Source organism: Hippocampus comes, unplaced genomic scaffold (genome assembly GCF_001891065.2).
Source record: "Hippocampus comes isolate QL1 unplaced genomic scaffold, H_comes_QL1_v1.1 scaffold12, whole genome shotgun sequence".
NCBI lineage: Eukaryota > Metazoa > Chordata > Actinopteri > Syngnathiformes > Syngnathidae > Hippocampus > Hippocampus comes.
Window position 1 is genome coordinate 677638 of NW_017805478.1, and position 15850 is coordinate 693487.

At 45.4% G+C, this 15850-nt stretch overlaps 1 protein-coding gene across 1 annotated transcript in view; it reads left to right on the plus strand.

Moving 5' to 3' along the window:
• The window catches only part of dlgap3 (discs, large (Drosophila) homolog-associated protein 3), a 33750-nt gene that overhangs the window by 5105 nt on the left and 12795 nt on the right, over positions 1 to 15850 (plus strand). The window lies entirely within an intron of this gene.

Below are 15850 nucleotides of genomic sequence, written 5' to 3' on the forward strand. Positions count from 1 at the left end.
CCTACCCCCCATCCCCACACCCCTCCTTCCTCAATGTGTCGTAATCGCCTCATCGGTTCTGCCGCTTGCAGTTCTCCTTGCCGCATTTCATTCTCAGTTGTGATTCAGTCAGTGCAGGTAAAAAGACGGTATGAGCCTCAAACAAATCCCCTTGGAACAAAACGCTGGTGAAATACAAAAGGTGTTGTTGTGAAACTTGGGAGGGATCGGGCGGTCTGCAGTGCAGTTCGAATAATGTGGGCTTGACACACATTCATGTGCACACACACCGGGAGTTGTTGTCTTACTTTTGCACTTGAATGCGTGTTTCTGACTTTTCAATTGCATCCATTTTCAAATCTCTGCAATGGCTCTTCGTGTGTTCGTGTCAAATTTGATTTTTCGGTTTCATGATTGGTTCTTGAACAAAGTGCTACCGGTCTTGGTCCAGAATATCTTTCACAATTGTTTCTACCGTATGAACCGTCACGAGTGCATTCGCAAAGTCAGGCGTGGCTCCATTTTCACCACCGCCGTTGGTGAAATGTTTGGGAAGCGTTTTCGAGTTGCATTTTTTTGTATGAAAAGTGCCAACAAAGTCACGGCAGACGGTAGCGATTCAATCCAGGGACACGATAAGCATGTTAGTGATTTGAGAGCATGAACGGTGATGTCAGTTAAACCACTAGAGACACGGCGAGCACGAATATACACTCAGGCAATCTTTTATTGATGATGTTTGCTCACTGGGAAATGACACACTGCCTCACCGAGTGACATATCTCTGACGAGACGCATGCGACTGCATGTGGTGGAATGGGCAGGCAGTATATGAACGAGCCACATTGACGGTATGGTTGCCATGGTGAACGTGACCCACAGCCTTGAGCAGAAAGCCGAGCGATGCAAATAACCCGCTGGGTCAAATAAATGTTGGATATTTTTGTTGAGTGCACAAGCACCTGAGAGTAATGTGAATCATTTTTTCGGGTAGGGAAGAAGAATTAATTTTTTTTTTCATATCGCAACTAATCCATCACCCAAGTAAGCAATATTGCAAGAATTATCATACAAATTAGTTTCTCTGGAGATGCACCTTCAAGCTTCTGGAATTGTCACTGTTGCTGACAGCAAGGTTGTTTTAAATAGAGCAATGTATTAGTTCCGGGCCAATACAAAGAAAAAAAATTGAAGTGAAAGGGGACTTTATAGAAACCCACAGTGAGGACATCATTCAATCAAAATGATTTGTTGCATTTCATCATTTGAATGGCCATTGTGCCTCTCTGTTGTGCCCACCTTGGGTGTGGAAGACAGACAGACGGGCACGGTTCCACTTCACCAATGATTAAGACTTCTGGACAACCCTCAGCTCATCAGTACGACACTAATATCCGCTGTTCTTCACAGAGGATAAAGAATATGACTATGAGTACAGTTGTATTCTGTCTTGTCTTGCCGCCAAGTTTTTGTTCAATTCATCATTTCAAGTGTCATCACGCCGAAACATCGACACTGTTCGCGCGAGCATTCAGGAAGCAGACTGATAGGTTCAGCTGTGTGGTTGTTTTATACGGACGAGGTGTCGTTTTCCGTTTTGGACTTAGTGTGACAGCAAACATCATCTGGGAGGGGGCAACAAACAACGAAACAATTTGAAGCCTCTCTTTTTTGAAGATTTGCTCATCACTCCCTGCCAAACTGCTGCTCGTTGTGAAGTGAGTTGCCACCACGTTAGCGCTCACGTGTCAAGATTGCGCAGCTGATACCTGTCGGTCACCTCGGAAGCCAAGTCACTCGGATCTCAAGGCGTCACCGTACATTCACTATGAAAAAAAAGTCAAGCAAAACAACGCGCCACGAAAAAGATATTTTGAAAACACCATTTCCCCAAAGAGTAAGAAAGAATTTCAAAGTGAATCAGTGAGGTGGCCGCCTCCAATGTCATCCCTTCTCTCACGTATTTTACATTTTTTTTTTCCCCACTTTTCACCAGCAAACTTCTCTTCATAGAGCAGTCCTCATTCCACCCCTCTTCTGTTCTTATCGCCATTCCCCCGACTGTGCTGAGACACTCCAAAGCTCTTCTTCCCTCATTAACTCTCTTTCATGTGGCTGCGGTTGACAATAACTGGTTTGGAAACAGTAGACAATGGGATCAATGGGAGACAAGGATTATCCCTGGCTCATCCCCACCGTCGCCGCCACACCCTCCCTGCATGCCTTCGACGTTGCCGCTCCGCTTTCGGCCCGCCGTTTCTTGTCCTCGTCTTTCCCTCCGAGGGTTAGCTTTTGCCCTTTCTTTTCCCCAATCTTTTGTTTCATAATTAATTCTGGGGTTCTTATTTTAACCTCCATTATTCATTAACTCCCGCTGAAGATTCCTTCAAAAGCCTTTCTCACGGAGCTAAGAGACGAGTCGTGAAATCCGAAGAGGAGTGCCGATGGCGTTACTGACACGTACGCACATACCTGCTTCCGCAGAAATGGTCGTGATGTTTGATTAAAAGCCGTGACAAATGAGGTGTTGTTCAAATCACGAACCACTGAAGTGGAAAAGAAGGAAGGGAGCAGATGGAGGATGAGGAGATGGACAACAGCAATCTCAATGCGACTCTTCGTTTCACCTCTCACGGAAGACCGCCGATAATTCAGGTTGGCTTTCTCCTCATTTCATTTTGTCCCCAAGTCGCTCCCTTGGCAGTTCCGGCTGATTCCGCCCTTCGCCTGTCATCTCATCCCTCTGGATCACGCTCTCGAGTTTCGTTTCGACTTCTGTTTCAGCGCACTGATTATCGAAACTCATGTTCAAGTCGGCGAAAGGAAACGATGTGTCTATGTTGGCGAAAGAGTTGAGAGGTCATCCGATGAATTATGAAATCTTTCTTATCATCAAAAACCAACTGCCCTTCCAACCTCAGACCATTCACACATTTTTTTTTCCAGTGGGAAGAGTCTCCATCCACCTGATCCACCCCATCAAAGTCTCCAAGCCTCCCATCTCCCACTTTATGAATAATAGAGGCATCCCATATGTGTTTGGCTGTGAAACTAGAGCACCAACTGTGGGCCCGAGGAAGCGCTCGGTAGGGCGAGGGCTGCCCCACGGGCCTCCGGGCCTCGTCAACGTGGGCTATGCAGACCGTTCGCTCCTTTAGGGCAAGGGTCCCCAACCGCCGGTCCGCGGACCAGTAACGGTCCGCAGGGCATTTGGTACCGAGCCGCACAGAAAGAATTTGCCTTCATTCCGTTTTCTTTATTTCAGAATACGAAAGATATTTTATTTTGAAAAATTACCGGATTCTCCGTTACATCCGTCTGTGTCACGCTTGACGCACGTCAAGCCAAGTTGTGATTATCTTTTCATCCAGTTTTTTTTTTTTTTTTTAAACCAATCCCGTCTGAATGGATGCAGCCAGAATTGGACAACCATTCACACTTGCCCTCACTGAATCGGAACGAAACCCACGCCGCTGAAAGCCGCTACGCCGTCAGTGACTGATGATTAGGTGTCATTTCTACAGCAATTAAAAGCCATCTCTCTTTTGAATGAGACTATTAAAGTCTGATTCTATTTCTGATTTATTATATGCCTAATTTGGCATTCATGTGTACTTTATTATTCATAAGGGTAAGTAGTAGCATGTGTATTTCAACACCAAAGAGAGTGTGATGGATTCTTCATTCTATTCTTCCAGCACTCAAAGTCAGCGCTGCTCTTTGAATTAACGGGGATGTCGGAGCAATGTTTGCCTGTCTCCCCGAATGAGACCCGGTCGGTGTGCTGCGGTCATAAAAAAAAAAAAAAAAAATGCAGAATACATCAAATAAATGTTTCTACTCCCGGAGCGAGAGAAAGGGGGAAACGACGGTTTGCTAGATGTACATTGATCAGTAATGATCACTTGAAGGTTTCTGCTTTAAGTAAGCGTCGCAAACCACCAAGCTAGGATGCAGTCAAACCGTGCGGGCACCTTCTCCTTCCCTTGTTCATTCAAACGCTTCCCCGGCTTTCTTTGCTGCCGATTTAAGTCGATGATTTGTTTTCTTTCCCGTCCGTTAACCGAATTGCCGGGATATGCCGCAACCGTCACGGTGCCGGACCTTTCCCTTCGTTAGCGCCAAGGTTGCAGGCGAGCTGCTCTGTTTGTAGAGATGTGCTCGGCAATTCGATTTCACAGCTTCATCTCACAAGAGAGCCGGATGGGCGGCAGGATTGAGGGGGGGACGGTAATTGAAAGGCACCGAGGCTCATCCGCTGTCCTTTTGGTTTGTGTGTATGCCTCTCGTCGTCGTCGTCATTGTTGCCGGAAGGTACTTTTGGTCACCTATTGTTCGCCACAAAATGCGCCACAAGGTAAACCGACATTCTGCTTCAGCCTCGATTTGTTTCGGCTTGTTTTGGGGCTCAAATCATTTTGGTGACCGACGATACCATGGCTGAAAAACGTTCTTTAAGTGCCCATATGAATCTTCTAACGCTTACCTTTAATCTCATTGTTCATCTATTAATTGTAAGTAGGTCTGAATGAATGTTTTGACAGTGATTTTGACAGGCGACGGACATGAGCGGGATCCGCGCTGCATTATTCAGAGGGAATGGAAGATTATGCGCCATCTGCGTCCATACCCCAGCGGGCCTGTCACAATTGATCCACAACCCTTGCCCTTTCCCGTTCCGGCAGTGTTTTGCAGACATTCTGTCATATTTGTCGCGGTTGCGTGCAAACGTGCGGCTTTGGACGAACAGTCGGATTTCTAAGCTGCTAGGCTCACCTTGGTCTCGCGACAGATCAGGTCATCAGCGCAACAACTCCAGTATACATCAAGTGGTACATAAAAACAGTGTAGGAATGTGGTCTGGATCAGTTTGAGACTGATCTGAACCAATCACTGACCTTTACTACACACAGGAAAGTCTACGGGTCATCGGCTTATGTCGGAGTTCAAGTCAAAATGTTCCATGATGGGAAAAACTGCCCATTTTTGAGTGACCTTTAGTGTGGGGCAGCCTCAGGTGAGCAATAATTGATATGCAAACCTGTGAGCTGGATGTATTTCAGCAAAGGAGGAGTGTTGATGAAACATACAGCCGAACCTCTTTTCAAACATGGAAAACGGTTGACGGCCATGAAACGAAGGTCTTATGGGATGCACGGGCATCTTGTGTGATGCAACGCATAGCCAGGTTCCACCGTGACCGCGTTCACGTGGCCTTAGCCTTCACGTAAGAGAGTCGGAGGTCCCTAGCGAAGCAATTCCAAAGGGCTCATTCTCATCAGCGCTTGCATACAAACTATAACACGAAAGGCCGCTAGGAAGGCCTCTCACTTTGCAAGTTAGGGCAAAGAGCAGCCGCGGAGAAAAAGCGTCTCTCCGATCCTCCATAAGTCCTCCCACCTCCTCCCGCCGACCGTCTCCTCAGGTTCGGTTATCGTACTGAATCACCGTTTTACAGTCTTGCCACAGCTGGCTGAGAAGATAAGGCCGTTAAAGGTTAGCATCGATGTGATGAGCCCAAATGGTTCCGCTTTAATGGCGCCCTTGGAGTCGAGCGAGGTCGCACGCTCACAGATGCTTACGCTCATATACCAAGTGTGAAGTCATATTAAGACCACCGCGTCCAGAAGAGTAAGTGCTTGCTATGCTAGGTCAGGCTCGTGCACAATTCGGACTGATTGTGCTTAATTAGATGATGAGAAGTGTGCCATGACAAGCTGCTTAGTCTGATTAGAGAGATCAGCTTCCCGTGACAAGCAGAACTCAACGGGGCTTGCCAAGCTTGACGCCAAGCTTTTTTTCGGGATGTGAACACTCCCGACTAGATTTATCGCTGCTTTCCTTGCAGATGAATTGACTAAAAAGTATGATTTATGAACCTTAGGAGACGTAATGTGCCTCTTTTTTTTAAGATTTAAAAACGGTTCCGGGGATCAGGCGACATGAGTCATTGGACTCTTGCCTTCTTCCCTGTGTGGAGATTGTTTGTTCTCCTTTTGCTTCCCTGCCCCCCGTCCCGTCCCCTTCCCTGCCTCCAGAAATTGGAATCTCTGAAAATTGGAATCTTGGAATTTGGATTCCCGCTTCCAATTCCGAAGGACCGACTACGGTGTTCATCCAATCCCCAGACATTCCCTCGGGGCGGAACCGAGCCGCTACCCGCTCACCTTAACTCTCTGTAAAATTTCTGCAGCAAGTTACAAAAGAGATGCAACCTTCCTGAAGATGATCCACTGTATCTTTTACATCTATTGTTTTCCAAGATGTATTTGATTACAGCAGCATTTAAGGCAACCAACAGTGAAATTAAGGGAAATTCAGCGTGCCGTGACCTCATTGACGCTAATTGCCGTGAGCCGCCGCTGCACAATCTTTGCATATTCCAGTGCCGCATTAATTATTGACAGTAATATCTGCCGTGTTTCGAAAATGGGGAGTTTGTTTCCGGTTTATTTGTAAAACATTTGCCCGCTGAATAGATGTGAATCCTTCGCTGTCCATTTTGTTGTTCTTACATAAGCTTGCCAGGAACGCGTTGGTTGTTGCAAGGACAATTAAATGACGCGCTCAAAGGGTCTGTGAAGTGCATCTTTAAACACGAAAAAATATAGATCGGACTTTTAGGGACGTGTAAATGCGTGTCAGGACTTAGCCGGACGGTCTCTGTGGGCAGGCTTTCCAAGCGGCTCCCTCGTCTGTTTCCCGCAGATCGCTTTTCAGTCACACGCATTTCACCAGAGACAAAAGTCCTCAAAAACTTTTGCAAAGATTGTCCCCCGCGAGTCTGTTTTTCTCTGATTATGAATATTTCTCGGAGGGCTCACTTGTCTGCACTGGATGGTGACGGACATCCTCCCAAGCCGAGTGACACAAGTGTGCGCGCACGCGCAGCATGCTTGTGGGGCATAAAAATAATAATAAGTCCCATTGCACACGGCAGATCTTACACGGCGATATTAAAAAAAACAAAGAAAAAAGAAACTGCTGATGAAAGGAGCGCCTGGCAAAAATGGAAGTGCACTCTCTTTCATCCACTTTAGCAATTTTTCCGTCGGAAATACTAATCACGCTCCCATTGTTTTCCATTACGGCAAAGTCAGACAGGTAATCAAGTGTCAGAGTGTTTCCAAGAGTTCTCTCCTCGTTAGCCCTCGTCATTTGAGTTTCCCTTCCACTCCATTACTTCCATCATCCACGTGAGCTGCAGTATACTCCCCACCAAAAATGTTGGAACGGAGAGGCCAATTCCTTTATTTGTGCTGTTGACTGAAAAACAAAAACAAAAAAAATCCGGAAGAGGACCGAAACCACTCGTGCACTAAGTGACAGCCACTGAGCTGAAAAAAATCAATACTGGAATATTGAGCTTTTGTCTCATTTTCAGATTTGGAGGTCCAACCCAATATTTGTGCAAAACGATCTGGTCCACCAATTTTGAAGATGTTTCAAGAAAAAAAAAACGTAGGAGAGGCAGGCAGGTCCTCATATGCATACATTGTAGTCGTCATCCTTATTGTAGTCTATTTCAAATATTCATGAATCACATTTTTTTTTCCTCATTAAAGAACCCACTGCGTGACCTGTGACCTCGCCAGCTCATTTCATACGTTCCACTGACATTTTGGCATTTGGTATTATAAAATGGTCCTCATGATTAATGCAGTACGCGCTTGGACATTTTATTAACAGAAAGCCTCCTCCCCCCCAAACTAGTGATGAAGGTGTATTATTATCATGCCAGAATTGACTTTCACAGCAAACGTAGAATTGTTTTTGCTCGTGTTGGAGTTAAAGTCACATCTTCAGTTACTGCAAAGTCAACTCAAAAGTAAAAACGCGGCACCAATTTGCAAGTCCCAACAACCTTATTGGATACACGCCACTTGATACACGAAACGCCACTCGTGCCAGCAACGTAAAAGGCAGCCGAGAAAGAAGGGAGTGAACTAGACTCGGACTAATCACGATTCGGGACACAACATTAGGTACACCTGAACAATATCTAGGATGAGATTCCGTACAAGAGCGTTACCAAGCAAGTCGGCCTTTACAAAGATAACGCTCCGTTTTGAAACGGTCAAAGATTTTTATTTATTTATCTTTTTATGCTTATTGAAGTGTTTGTAATTTGCAGTGGTGTCTAGCTGCTTATTTGGCTCCATGAAATTGGCAGACTATTTTCCTAATGATGAAGTTACGCCTCAGTGAACAAAATAAAATAAATCACTTCGACGGTGTAAATGAAAATGCAGCGTAACTAACTTGGAAAGGGAGGAACGGTTACGCAACTATTTGGATCTCATTCCATTCATTCCTTCAGTTTCGACCGCTCAGCATCGCGGGTGAGCTGGAACTTCTCCCAGCTGATTTGGTGATCGGCGACGAGCAAGTTCATTCAAATCTCCCAAATCCAACACAATATGCAGTTGCATAACCAAACGAAACAAACAGGATTACCTTGAGCACGTTGACTTTGTCTTACAAAACTCTGCTACATTAACACCAACCACACAATGCAAAACGCCTGACGGGCAGATGAAACCAGCATCAATGTTGCTGCATTGATTATTAACCTTTAAATTCAGTCAATTGAAAACACAAGTGGTAGCAACACAATACTCACAGGTGTATATATTCTTTATCCTTATCATTAAATCCACGTGTTGTACATTTGTAAATATTACACTGCCCCTGGTGGATGAGGGATGAGATACACACACACCATGTGCAGTACCAATTGAAGACATTTTAATCATGCAACATGAACATGTTCAAAGAACTTTTTTGTTCCATTGAACCAGAATGAGCAACACTGCAGTTGAAAAAAAAAATTCACATACGTACATGACATCCGACAGATTTTGCGTGACAGCCAGTGAAGGAGGCACCGAAGTGGAACGTATGGCTTCCAACGATGACATGATAAAGGAGGCGTGTAGCAGCGGCAGCGATTAATTAAGTCTTTATTATCTCCTGTTTCCCCCTCCTTCTCTTTTCATCCTCACGCTGGTCGACGCTCACTGTTTTTTCCTGCTTAGATTGCATCAATTTTTGTACTTCCTAATGACAACGGGCACAATAGCGGTGTTCTTTTCCCCACTTTCCATCCCCGGCAATACTCATTCTTTTGTCTGAGTCTTCCAGTGATTGTCTCCTGAATGTCACCAGCACTTTTTTTTTTTTTTATCTCTCCTCCCTCATTTTCTGCAAGCAATTCTCATTGATTTTGAATGTTGACTGGAATGAATGAGGAGACCTTTTCATTTGTTGCACCGCTGAGTTTTTTTGTGTGTGTGGTATGTAGGCATCTCAACCAAAATACCAATTTGTTCATTTCAAATCGTCCCCGTGCTTTGGGTGATTGCCGCACCTGACATGCTGCCACTCCGGGCTGACTAATCTCTTTTTGTTCAACGAGACTGGCGCTGGAATGCGACACTCCATGCACTTTGAATATCCTATTAGATCGTATCTGTTGCAGAACTGAAATTACCTTCGGTTAATTCTATTTGGGATAATATTGGTCTAATAGAGGAATAGAATATTAGGTGCAGTGCACTGTGTCCAATATGAATTGAGCAAATATCCATACGGCGCACTGCTGCAGCCTCTGCATGTGCAAGGAGCCTGCTTTTCAATTATAGAAGACCACCTTCTCATCTTGGACAAAAGAAGATAACAGGAGGAAGCCGTTCATCACAAAAGCATCTGGGGAAAATGTTGCTTAACCTCGACGTACAGCTCTGCAAGCGGCCTTGTTAGCCTCGCTGTAGCTACTGCGAAAATATAGGAGAGGAAGGGAGGGGGGGAGCAGGGGGTTAAGCGTGTGCAAAGCTCACACTTTGCCTGCCTGTCACCACGAACCGATTGCCCAGCTGTGTCCCTGCTACCCGGAGTGACCCGCTCGCACAACTCACTCCTCGCCATTTTGTGCGGTCCATTAAGTTTGTTTGTGCGCGTATTTTACGAGATCACATGACGACACGGATGTCGGGTCTGCCTTTTGTGACATGATTTCTTGGAGAAAAAAAAGGTGATTCCGAGCGAGGTTGGACTTTTTCTCCATCGCAAAACGAGAGTAATGACATTGAACGGTGGTTCTGATGAATCTGAGTAAAGCGGCACTTTGAGCGGTTCAGCCTGCAAGCAAAATGTGACGCGAGGCTTCTCTGAGCTGCATCTACCTTCATCTACCTTTGATTTATCTGTCAGGAGAGCTTGTAATACAGCACAACACAACCTCGACCAGAGAGGGGCGGGGGTGGCAGGAAGAGGGAACGGTGGATTGAGACCAAAAAGTGAAAGGGAGTTGAAAAGTTCATTGGCTGTTCTTCAGAAACGGATGCAAGCCATGGGCAAATGAGAAAAATAAGGTCTTTTCTCGTTACACATTTATCCATATTTGAGAAAGCCCGGCGCATCTTGAAGCTATCTCGGTAAAAGACAAAATGTTTCGAGACCTCAAATTAAGTAGGAGGAGTTCGTGATGGAAATGAGAAGCGAGAGGAGACAGGCGAGGCGGGAGCACATCCCCCCCCCCAAAAAAAATGGGGGGGAGAGAGCCGATTAAGACAAAGTGAGATGCGAGAGTGGGTGTAATAGCCGAAGAAGCCGTGTTTACATGCGTGCGTGCAAAGAGGCGAGTCCTCTCCCGAGCAAGGCCCGGGCCTCGACGTCTAATGAGCTGAAGCTCAAAATGAGCCTGCTGTGCTCTTCTCTGATTACCTTTCATCTCCTGTTATACGGCCATCTCATGTCCTCAGCAACGTCCCCTTGTGTTATCGGGGGCAGAGAGCGAGAATGTAAGCCAATTACGAGCGGGCGGCGGCGGACTGAATGCTGTTGGTGTTTTCTTTCTCATTAAGTCACAATCCGGATGGCTCTCAAGTGGTTTCTGTGCTCTAAACAGTTTGATGATTGCGATAGGGCGCGCGTTTTGGACAGAGGATGGATTTCATGCGTATGATGACAGTGACAGCGTCCTTCAGTGACATGAAACAAGAGTGACAGGTTTATATCCAAGCATCTCCCCACACCCCCAAAAAGTATGGAAGTTTGAAGATTCATTCTGCCACATATTGATTCAAGCATAAAACTGTAGCGTGATGGACAAAGAAGCAGTGGGGTGCTCCAAAGAGAGGAAGTGTGTGAGGATAAAGAATCAAGAATATCGATTTTTTTTTTTTTTTTTTGCTCCTCTTCCACAACAAACAAAACCGGCCACAAGCAATGACTCGAATCTTGAAAAACATGCGAGTCAGGCCACTTGTAGAAATTCAACCACCTCAAATTTGAAACCGAGGGAGTCCGACTCGTCCGCTCCTTCAAGCTTCTCAGTGGCAAGAAAAATGACGCGCGCCGGAATGTGTGTTCAAGAAACGATGATGGAAAATGTGTCATATTGGGAGTGGGAAATCGGGAGAGATGGAAAAGCAGGGCAAGACTAGGAGGAGGGGAAGATGGAAGGAAATACCCCCAAGGCTCTCTTCCATTTTGCCCTTCTGATGGCGGCATATATTTCCCTTGTGTTGTGACCATCATCATCTCTTTCTCAGCGCGCACACACACACACACACACACACACACACACACACACACACACACACACACACACACACACACACACACACAAACAATCACTCACCTACCCAACTGTCTCACTATTAGCGTCTCAACAAAACATGGCGCCCATTGCTGTCCGATCCCGGTTACATTTGCAAAGAAAAAAAAAAAAGCATTATTGTACTCGTGCAGCGTTCCACTTCAGTCCACGTCATTATCATATTTTGGTTTAAAATTAGCTTTGCATATCAAATGTCTCTCCCATCTTTTCTTCCACATAAGAAAAGGCACTTGAGACAGAATTCAGTTGTCAGCTCTTGGGAAATATCTTTTTTTTTTCTTTTCATGTCCACTGCATCGGATAGAATGGCTGGAAAGCGCAAGGAGCGTCGACGTGACTGTCACCATCTGCAGTGGCGTCGTTTCGCACCGGCTTCTCCCATTTCTCCTTTGAAAGTCCCCAGCTACAAAGTCTTCATCTAAAATAGATATGAAAGCATTTACCCGCCTTGCAGGTGCTCTACATTTTTTAAAACCCCAAGACATGACTTCCATTCCTGTCTTCCACGTCTTTCCACTTTACGCTCTTGTCGACCTTTCCCTCCGCACGGACAGAAATGACAAGCTTCTCCCTACTCCCAAAATGTTTCCTATTATCTTCAAGTCTTCCTGGATCTCGCTGTGTGTGTGTGTGTGTGTGTGTGTGTGTGTGTGTGTGTGTGTGTGTGTGTGTGTGTGTGTGCGCGTGTTGCATCTGTGTGCTCATATGAGAGAAAAATGACGTTGCATCCATTCATCTTCTGTCTCCAAATGTCTGTTCCACTGCCTACCGAAGACGACGTGTTTGCCAAGACACAACCGAGACCATTCATGATGATTGTACGGTGATGCTATCTTCAGAGTCGACTGTACTCTCTCCCCTACCATGCTGATGAAAAAAACCAAAACAAAACGTTTGGCTACATTTAATGAAGCCGCTCATGCACTCACGCTCAAATGTCTCGACGAATCAGCATTGAGCTCACGGTTCATTGTAACTGCGGTCCAATAAAGCTCGTGCTCGGGGACACAATGCCATTTCAAATGAAAGCCAAGGCAGCAGCTGGCTTGTGATTATCCGCTATTGTCTGCACTTGCTGCCTTGCACCCCCCCCCCCAAAAAAAAAATGAAAAAACAATAACATTTTTAAAAAGGCAATCAGCTTGACAAAATGTAAGTGTGTTACATTTTCCACCTGTATGACCCGTTCGACATCAAACCGAAATGCCAAGCCGAACTGCTTGATTCAAACAGTAAAATATGATGTCATAACGATTTGCAGTTCCCGCGGCACAAGCTCAGTCCAGTAGTTTGGAAAATCGATGGAACGTTACAACCAGCGGAGTTCAAAGAAAACGTTTTCGCAACATGGACTGCACTTGGAACCGAGCATCCAATTTCTAAAGCATCCATCCATCCATTCATCCGAGCATGGAGTTGATTGCACACAGTTGCAACCCCTGCAACCTCAAGATTTTCCAACGAGTCCTTCACACACTGCAATTAGACCTTCGGTATCTTTCCCAAGGAGACTTTGACCAGTCCTCCATGTGCCTCAAGGTTCGAGCTTGACACTTTCCGAGTGGCCACTATTCGCTCGAGTGGGAAGAAATAAATAGGGTAGTCAAGGTCTTGAAGTTATAGTACCGTACATCAGCGATGTGAAGCAACCCTTGACCCGCGCCGCTCGTGAAGACAGCGAAGTGCGGCCCGACTCAGCTGTTAGCAAAGTGGGTCAAAGCAAGCTGGCGCGATCGCATGAATATTTAATGAAAAGAGCTCCAGAGTAAAGCCACTGCAACGGTCCGGTTGATGCTAAGCAGTGTTAAACATCAGCAGCATGACAGCATGTTGTTGACTCCCCGCGGAATAGTTGTTCCTTCAAATACAGGGAGCGGAGCAATAAAGCTGCATCACGGATGGATATGCATCCGTCAAAGGCTTTCTTCTTCCTTCGAGCCCGAGAGCCCACAGTGGCCAAGATGCGGGATGTGCTCAGAGCAAGAGGATAAAATACTAAAACATATACAATTCCCAATGAATAAAGCATCCTGGTTGTGAGTGGAGAAACACACACACAGTCTCTTTACGTAGCAAGAATTTTCCCTGCTACCTCGATTACCTTTTTGTGGCAACTTCACAAAAACATAAAAAGCAACAGAGAAGCTTTTGTACTGTCGCTGAACGCCAAATATGACCACATTTGCGGTTCAACTTTGGAGCTGTCGGCAAGAAAAGTTAAGGAATAAATGCAGCCAATCACATGGGCACATGAAGTACAAGGAGAAAAGCGGCAAGCATGGTGAGAACCAAGAATCGAACTGTGAGTCAGAAAATGCCAACCGCTAGTTTGACGTGTTGAGAACGGATTCCTTCAGCGCAATCCGTTCTCAACACAATAAATGATCAGAGCAGCGATTTGGCCTTCAGTTTTGAGTTTGAGGATCGCAAGATGAAGACTGTAGGGAGGGCTGAGCGCCATCTGTCAATATCAGGAGAGCCCGATGGCAGATCGAGGTGTCGGGAAAGAAAATAAGCATCTGCTAAAAGGCAGCGAAGCAGACGGGCAGAGTTAAGGAGGCAACAGTGGCACGCTACAGCCGGGGCGAACGGAAGTAGGTCACTAGGAAATGCAGAGGAACAGGTGCCATGTGGTGAAAAAGAAATGATGGCAATTGTGGCACTTTCTCTCCCGGCTTTGTCTTCATGGTTGTGTGCGCACATGTCGCAATGACGGGCAGCTCCGAAAGTCAGCAGCCTGTCACAAAGCCGCAGGCTTCTTGATAAATACAGTGTGGTTTAATTTACTCCTTCGGGCAGAACGACGCCGCGCTCTTGTCATCTATTCATAGAGGAACACCCACAAATGATGCACGCTGCCAATTAGAATTCAAAAAGCATTTGAGTGTCACTTTTCGAAAAACAGGTCAGTCTTTTGCTTTCATTTATTTATTTTTTTTTCTGTGTCCGTGTCTGTGGATTAGACACTCGAATGAGGGTTAACCTTCTTATCCACACCTTATTTAAGCCAATCAAGACCGCCGGGCCCCACTCCATACCGCGTGATTATCTCTCATGTGTGCACGAACACAGGTACACGCATGCTCGCCGAGTCCCGCGCCGCCGAGCCAATTTAACTCTAATTACATTTGAAAATGACGTGAGGTGCATGTGTTGCAGGAGTTAGAGTGGATGATAGTAAATAGAGAGGTGATTATATCAACTACAGTCAATAAAATCGACGAGGTTCCATTTGGAACAGAGTCACTAGTGGTTGAGCATTTGGTGACAACTGCGGTAGAAGCTCCAACCAGGAACACAATCCGTTCTGTGATGCTGGTTGATTTCAGAGCAAGATGCTCCCCCATACGAAAGAATGTCTTGATCTCCATTTTGTATCCACTGATGTGGGGGAAGCGGCGTCCTATTGCAGCTGTTCAAAGTTTATCGATTTCAATTTCTGCGATTGTTTATTTTTTTTTTTCCCCATCATTTCCTACATCAAGGTATCCCAGTTTAATCGCAAGAATGCAAACGGTAAAATGAAGCAATAATTGATTGGAGGAAAAAAAAAATCAACAGATCCACATCTATCGCCTCTGCAGGATGCAGCTGATCAATAAACACGCCGTTTGCCGCCGCTGTAAATCACGTTTGTGTAAATGTGCCATGAACCCCTGCGGGTATGGATGGAGGATTGTGGCAGACAACACTGGAGTGCGGGAGTGATGAATCTAACAATAAACCGAGGGAGGACATAAGAAAGGGGAAGATGCTCCACACAAGAGCTGAGGTAGAAAAGCAAAGCCAAAGACTCTTGACGGATCAGCCCAGCGGCCATTGAGATAAACGAGAAACTGAAATCTATCCTCACCATTTGCAAAGTTTTTTTTCATTTTTTTTTTTTAGGAAAAATGAAGAGAATAGCAAAACATATGTTCACCCGGAAAAAAAAAAACAGTTTGCACTTTCAATTCATGAAGCCACTTCACAAATGACGTACCGCAATCTGCACATCAATCGTCCGTCTAGTACCTTTACGCTGATTCATTTGTGCGTCACAAATAGAAAAGCGCAAGGTGTCATTTTTCAGACAGCAGTTACTCAAGGGGTTATAAGAAAAAAAGATATTAGGTTTCTGTTGTACACACACTTCAAATCGTGTATTTTCCTTGTTACAAGCATTTGCTTCTGACAGTATACAAGGAAAGGGAAAAATACGGATGGCTTCATATTTACTGTTTGCAAGTTATTGAATAAACGAAAGAT